Here is a 7,698-nt window from a genome sequence, read left to right as displayed (position 1 = left end):
TCACTTTTCACTTTCATGCATTGGAGAAGGAAATGGCAACCCACTCCAGTATTCTTGCCTGGAGAATCCCAGGGATGGGGGAGCCTGGTGGGCTGCTGTCTATGGGGTCGCACAGAGTCGGACACGACTGAGGCGACTTAGCAGCAGCAGCAGCATTGCTGTCTTAGATATTAGACAGGAAACAGACTAAGGGCAGAGACCAAGTCTTTCATAACTGTGGCAGGAAGATGTTAAGATAGATTTTCAGGTCCACCTGTGGCAACTGTGAGTTCAGTCTGTCCTTAATTGCCCTGATTAGTTCATTACATGACCACTCACACTTTCCTCAAATAGAACTGTTAACAGGGAGATTGGTCGTGGATCCCTTGGGGGAACACTTCTCACTGCTGTTTGGTTAACCTGCCTTTCCTTTCCACGGTTCCCGGAACTTGGAGGACACTATGTAAGTCCAAAAAGTAATAGGAATCCTCTAGGTTCAACATGATATTTGCTCAGAGATTAATACCTGCTCCTCGTCTGTTTGGGGAAATCATAGAGATCCTCTCTCCTGTGATTTGAAACAGACAAAGTTCTCTTGAGAAACCTGTGCATCAAAAGTGAATGGGAAAGTTTTTGTTTTGTTTGTTTTGGCTTAAACCATCTGAATAATCCCATGAAAAGAAACTATTACAACTCCTTTGACAGATGAAATCCATGCTCTGCCCAGATCCACACAGCTCCCTCTAGTCTCCACATGGACCATCCCCAGGGCTCTTTCACTCCAATAACCAGACTGCTCTGCCATAGACCTGTCCCCAGGAAGCTAGGGACTGCTTGAGACTGTCTTCTCATCACAGCTCTGAACCAATGACTGAGAGATGCAGGGGAAGAGATGCTGCTACTCTCTTAAAAAAATTATTTTATTTGTTGGGCTAGTCTGAGTCTTAGTTGTGACACTCAGGTTCTTTGATCTTCCTTGTGGCATGCAGGATCTTTACTGATGGCATGTGGGATCTAGTTCCCCAACCGGGGATCCATCCCAGGCCCCCTGCATTGGGAGCGTGGAGTCTTAGCCACTGGACCATCAGAGAAGTCCCACTCCAGCTCTCTTGATTCTGACTAAGATGACATCGAGGATAGGACCTGCACTGTTTTCAGAGCTTCCCTGTGTGACAGATCCAAGGTTCCCCTCTCTGGGATTCAGCTTGGTGTCACATATCCCCTTCTCATCCCTGCCCCCTCTTCCTCACTTCCCTACTAGTTTTCCTAAGAACATTTCCTAGTAAATCCACATTTTCACATAGATAGTCATTTCAGAGCTTACTTCCAGGGAGCTCTAGTTAATCCCAGTTTTATGGTTAGGGAAACTGAAGCCCAGAGAGGTTAGGTAATTTGCCACGGGTCACTCCGAGGTAACTGACTGACCTGTGATTCTGACTCTTGTCAGTTTGGCTTCATTTTAACCTTGAAGGATAGGAAGAAAGGGTTTGGAAGCAGATGGGGCACTAGAGGGAGATTTCTTTTAAGAAAGATAGTGTGAGGATAGGGGTCTTCTAGGAGTGCTATGGGTAGGGTTAGATGAATGGATAAAGTTTGTCTAGAAGCGAGTTGAAAGCTATCATTAAAAAAATAGGTGAGTTTGAGACCGAAACAGTGGTTGCCAGGGGCTGGAGGGATGGTGAAGTAGAGAGTTACTGTTCATGGGGCATAAAGTTTGAGTTAAACAAGATGAAGAATTTCCAAAGATCTGCTGTAAAACTTTGTACCTGTAGTTAATATTGAGAATCATAGTATTGTGGTCAAGGGCACAGGCTTCAGTGTTAGACCTGGGGTGAGTTCTGTCCCAGCCACTTTCTAGTTGTGTTCATATCACAACATCTGAGTTTATGATTTTTAACCTGGGAAACAGTGTTAATAATGTACACCTTGCAGGGTTGCATGAGGTAGAGTTGTCCCTCGGTATCCACAGGAATAGGCCCCAGGACCTCCGCGAATACCAACGTCCACAGATGCTGAAGTCCCTTGTATAACACTACATGTAGCCCTTGGCATCCTTGGGCTCTGTGTCTGCAGATATGAAGGGTCGGTTATACCTCACTTACGCCTGGCCCATAGTGACCATGTGCGCCCACGTGTGTGCACCTGTGCTCATTCACTCAGTCATGTCCGTCTCGTTGCACCCTCATGGACTGTAGCCCGCCAGGCTTCTCTCTCCATGGAACTTTCCAGCCAAGAATACTGGAATGGGTTGTCATTTCATCCTTCCTTTCCTGGCCCAGGGATCAAACCTGTGTCTCCTATGTCTCCTGTGTTGCCAGGCAGGTTCTTTACCATTGTGCCACCTGGAAAATTTACATAGTTAGCATAATAATACATAAATATATAATAGCCATTATAAGTCCCAAATCTTTCCAGAAGGTAGTTTGCTTATTTTAGGAACCAAAAGGTAGGAAGAAGTGGAAAAATCTGACACGAGGTTGGGAACCAAACAGGTTATTTATAACAGAGAGTCACTTCTTCCTAACACTATGACTCCAAACTTTTAGCTCCATGTGTCTTAAGATAGTATTTCTAAGCAAGCCTGGGAATCCCTCCATAAATGAGTTTTGGAAACATTAGCCAGATGTAAATTGAAATGGCAACCCACTCCAGTATTCTTGCCTGGCAAATCCCATGGACAGCGGAGCCTGGTGGGCTACAGTTCATGAGGTCGCAAAGAGTCAGACATGACTGAGCACACACACACACACAAACTGAACAAAGCCTGTTCACTCTTTAGAAAGTCAAGATCCTCAGTTATAGATCAAGCCATGTAACTACCCAGCTCTCAACTTAATTAAGCATAAAAGAAAAGCACTGTGGCAAAACAGATGATGAGAAGTATATGAGAATTTTCTCAGATCAGTTCTGTATCTAAGGCAACGTGAAGTTGAATTGTATCCTTACCAGACTTCCTGATGGGATGGGAAAGCATGTTTACAAAGCTGTGGGTACAGTGCCTGCTAGAATACTGTTCAGTGGGTGTTAATTGGCTTCCTTTACTATTGTTTTAAACACCTGGGATTCCTGGAGTGGGTATTTCACTGGATTTCAGGGTCCCTAGTGGTTGTGATATTGACATGTATTGTAAAATGTCTTGGGTGGATTCTGTAGTGACTTCAAAGGGTGTCTTATACTAGATCTATCTTAAAAGTCTGGTCCAGAAATGCTTTTGTGAAAAAAAAGACAGAATTGTAATCCTTTTGAAATGTCAAGAAAAGTATTTGAAAATAGGATAGGTCATCTCTGTGTCAATCTAAAACCTCTCAAAGCAGCTAATACCATCCTACAGTAATCAGAAAGAGACCATGAGGTTTCTGTTTCTCTGGATAAGCAGAATTATGTGCATTGACTATTCCCCTTGACTTCTTAAAACTCTTGAAAAGAATAAAGTCTTATGGAAATTATGCATAATTAAAATGACCTCTCAGTTTCATTACTTATACATAGAATGGAATTTCTGTGGAATAGTAAATCAGAAGATGTAGACTTATAATTTTTCTTTTGTAAACTCAGAGTTTAACTTAACAGAGTTGATAGTAATTCCCTTCATTTCTTTGTGCTTCCATATATTTGGCAAGGGAAGATATGTGGCAATGAACATTCCATATTTTATTTAAAGTAATGGAGAAAAGTCTATGTTAAGTTTTTTCAGAAAATAGCACACATGTTGTTTTGCTTGACAGGCAAAGAAAAACCAGCCATAGAGATAGTTCTATTTTTCATGTAAGCACTATTTCATTATTTGCCTCTTTCCAGTTCCTTTTATTAACACTTTTTTTTTTGAGAATTTTCTGAAAAAGAATGCAACAGGTTGAAAATTTATCTCAGATGAGATGGAAATGTAACCAGAAGGAGATGACAATTTAACAAGGGCAACTGTTAATTAAATAAGGTCTGTACCTAGGATTCAGCAAGCCACAGCCTTCCAGGCCAATCAGGCCCTTTTTCATAAAGTGTTACGGGAACAGAGCCACATCCATTTGTTTACATGCTGTGTGTGGCTGCTTTCATGATACAATAGCAGACTTGAATAGCTGGAAGAGACCGTGTAGCCTAGAAGCCTAAAATGTTCATCTCATCTTTTGAAGCAAAAGTCTGCTGGTCCCTGGCCTTGCCATAGATCTGAGAAAGGCCTTTGTTGATGGTCTATAAAGAATCTTAGATGGTTTAATTTGGAAAGATGGTGTCAGTCAGTCTCCAAGTTCAAGTTGGTGCTGTTACTGATGAAAGAAATGGAGCAAGGGGGAAAGCGTGCTTAATCCAAGTATTTGTGCTATTACAAACTTGTAGCTAGTCTAAAGAGATGGTAGACAAGATGTCACTTATGTATGGAATCTAAAATATGGCACAGATGAACCTATCTACAAGACAGAGCAAACTCACAAACATAGAGATCAGACTTGTGGCGGCCAAGCGGAAGGGGAAAATAGGGATGGAGAGGAAGTTTGGGGTTGGTAGAAGCAAACTGTTACCTTTAGAGTGGGCGAACAACAAGGTCCTATTGTATAGCACAGGGAACTAGATCCAATCTGGAATAAACCATAATGGAGAAGAATACTTAAAAAGAATGTATATATGTGTATAACTGAGCCACTTTGCTGTAGAGCAGAGATTGACATAACATTGTAAATCAGCTATACTTCAATAAAAAAAATTCTATAACCCCCACCCGCACCCCCGCCATACACACACAAAATAAAGAGATGGTAGGATTACAAGTGTTCTATGCAGTGCTCTCATTGGTATAAGAGCTTCTTAGGATGCCCAATGGACATTCTTTAAGGGGTTCACAGGGCCCTTTGGAGGCCTGGTTGCTCTGGAGGATCAATATTTAAAAACCACATTGCAACCTCCTTCCCTGTACAGCACTTGTAAGGACCTAGATGGAGTGTCCCCCTGGGCTTGGCAGGACTGGCCACTGATAGGAGGGAGCACCAGATTCAGAGAGTCTTGGGACTTCTGTTTTCACTTTGTCCAGTGTTTCTACACTGGCCAAAAAAAAAAAAAAAAAAGAATCGTGTTCCATGAGTTGAAACAAATTGCTCTGCCATTGGGGGCGGGGGTGAATAGGGAGAAGAGAGTGAGACAAATTCAGAGAGTAGCATTGATACATACACACTGCTGTGTGTAAAATAGCTAGTGGAAAGCTGCTGTATGACACAGGGAGCTCAGCTCCGTGCTCTGATGACCTAGAGGGGTGGGATGGCGGGATGGGCAGGGGGTGTCCGGGGGGAGGGGCTATATGAATACATATGACTGGTTCATGCTGTTGTACAGCAGAGATTGTAAAGCAATTATACTCCAATTAAATAAAGTGAATAATGAACAGTTTTAATTTAATAGGAAAAATTAATAGATACAACAAATCACTTTTAAGTTTTTCTCTTGGAATACTCAGAACATTTTGGTGCCTGCTACATGTGCCTGATGTCCATGCTTGTTTAGTCAGCAACTGTTTTTTAGAGGGTCTATTGTGAGTATGTGCCAGGTACTATGTTAGAGGTCTAGAATACAGTGCTGAAGAAGCAAAGCATAGTCTCTGTTCTCATGTAAACTTGTCTAGTGTGGGAGCCATTACACAAGTTGTTAGTATCTTTGGAGTAAGGTTCAGTTCACTTCAGTCGCTCAGTTGTGTCTGACTCTTTGCAAGCCCATGGACTATAGCACACTAGGCTTCCCTGTCCATCACCAACTCCCAGAGCTTGCTCAAACTCATGTTCATTGAGTCGATGATGCCACAAAACCATCTCATTCTCTGTCATCTCCTTATCCCCCCAGCATCAGGGTCTTTTCTGAAGAACTGAATCAGTTCTTCGCATCAGGTGGTCAAAGTATTGGAGGTTTAGCATCAGTCCTTCCGATGAATATTCAGGACTGATTTCTTTTAGGATTGACTGGCTTGATCTCCTTGCTATCCAAAGGACTCTCAAGAGTCTTCTCCAACACCACAGTTCAAAAGCATCAATTCTTCGGTGCTCAGCTTTCTTTATGGTCCAACTCTCACGTTCATACATGACTACTGAAAAAACCATCAGTTCAGTTCATTCACTCAGTTGTGTCCACTCATTGTGACCCCATGGACTGCAGCATGCCAGGCTTCCTTGTCCATAGCGTTGACTAGACGGACCTTTGTCGGCAAAGTAATGTCTCTGCTTTTTAATAGGCTGTCTCCGTTGGTCATAGCTTTTTTCCCAAGGAGCAAGTGTCTTTTAATTTCATGGCTGCAGTCACTATCTGCAGGTAATTTTGGAGCCCCCCCCAAAAAAGGCTATCACTGTTTCCATTGTTTCCCCATCTATTTGCCATGAGTGATTAGGCCAGATGCCGTGATCTTCGTTTTTTGAATGTTGAGTTTTAAGCCAGATTTTTCACTCTCCTCTTTCACTTTCATCAAGAGGCTTTTGAGTTCCTCTTCACTTTCTGCCATAAGGGTGGTGTCATCTGCATATCTGAGGTGATTGATATTTTTCCCTGCAATTTTGATTCCAGCTTGTGCTTCTTCCAGCCCAGCATTTCTCGTGATGTACTCTGCATGTAAGTTAAATAAGCAGGGTGACAATATCCAGCCTTGATGTACTCCTTTTCCAATTTGGAACCAGTCTGTTGTTCCACGTCCAGTTCTAACAGTTGCTTCTTGACCTGAGTACAGATTTCTCAGGCGGCAGGTAAGGTGATCTAATATTCCCATCTCTTGAAGAATTTTCCACAGTTTGTTGTGCTCTACACAGTCAAATGTTTTGGTGTAGTCAATAACGCAGAAATAGATGTTTTTCTGGAGCTCTTTTGCTTTTTCCGTGATGCAACAGATGTTGGCAATTTGATCTCTGGTTCCTCTGCCTTTTCTAAATCCAGCTTGAACATTTGGAAGTTCTTGGGTCATGTACTGTTGAAACCTGACTGGGAGAATTTTGAACATTACTTTGATAGCATGTGAGATGAGTGCAACTGTGCGGTAGTTTGAGCATTCTCTGGGATTGCCTTTCTTAGGGACTGGAGTGAAAACTGACCTTTTCCAGTCCTGTGGCCACTGCTGAGTTTTCCAGATTGGCTGGCATGTTGAGTGCAACATGGGTCAGCAGTGGCCTGCTGCGGGGAAAGGGGATCTGGCTGAAACAGACCTGGGTCATGTGGCATGTGGCATAAGCCCTCTTGGAGAGGTGAGGTTGCCTAGGTTTAAATCCCCACACTGCCACTGACTGACTAGGTGACCTTCACCAAATTTCAAAACCTGCTTCTGCTTCCTTTTATGTGTAAACTGTGAAAAATAGCTTGTAGGGTTGGTGTGAGACTGAAGGTACCAGACTCAAAGCATTTGGAATATTTCAGCACATTGTATATATATACACACACACACACACTAGTGCTTGTTATTTTGAGAAAATGTACAAATACAATACTTTTATGCTGGAGTAAATGCTGTAAAGGAAAAGAACAGATTTCCATGAGAAAGTAAAAGGAAAGACCAATAGTGGGTTGTGTGGAATGAGTACTCTGAGAAGGGACTGAGATTTGAAGACGGAGAAGCAGGTGAAATCGTCAGGTGTTCTTTTGGTGGCTCAAAAGAGCATCTTCCAGTCCTTTATGTCTCAGCATAGAGGAGAATTCAGCGAGAGACTGAGTGGTCGATAAGAAGTGAGATTTATTAGAACAGGATGCTTGTGTCTACGGCTATACCAC

This window comes from Bison bison, unplaced genomic scaffold, assembly GCF_000754665.1.
Source record: "Bison bison bison isolate TAMUID 2011002044 unplaced genomic scaffold, Bison_UMD1.0 scf7180017862165, whole genome shotgun sequence".
Classification (NCBI taxonomy): domain Eukaryota; kingdom Metazoa; phylum Chordata; class Mammalia; order Artiodactyla; family Bovidae; genus Bison; species Bison bison.
This window is presented reverse-complemented; position numbering follows the sequence as displayed.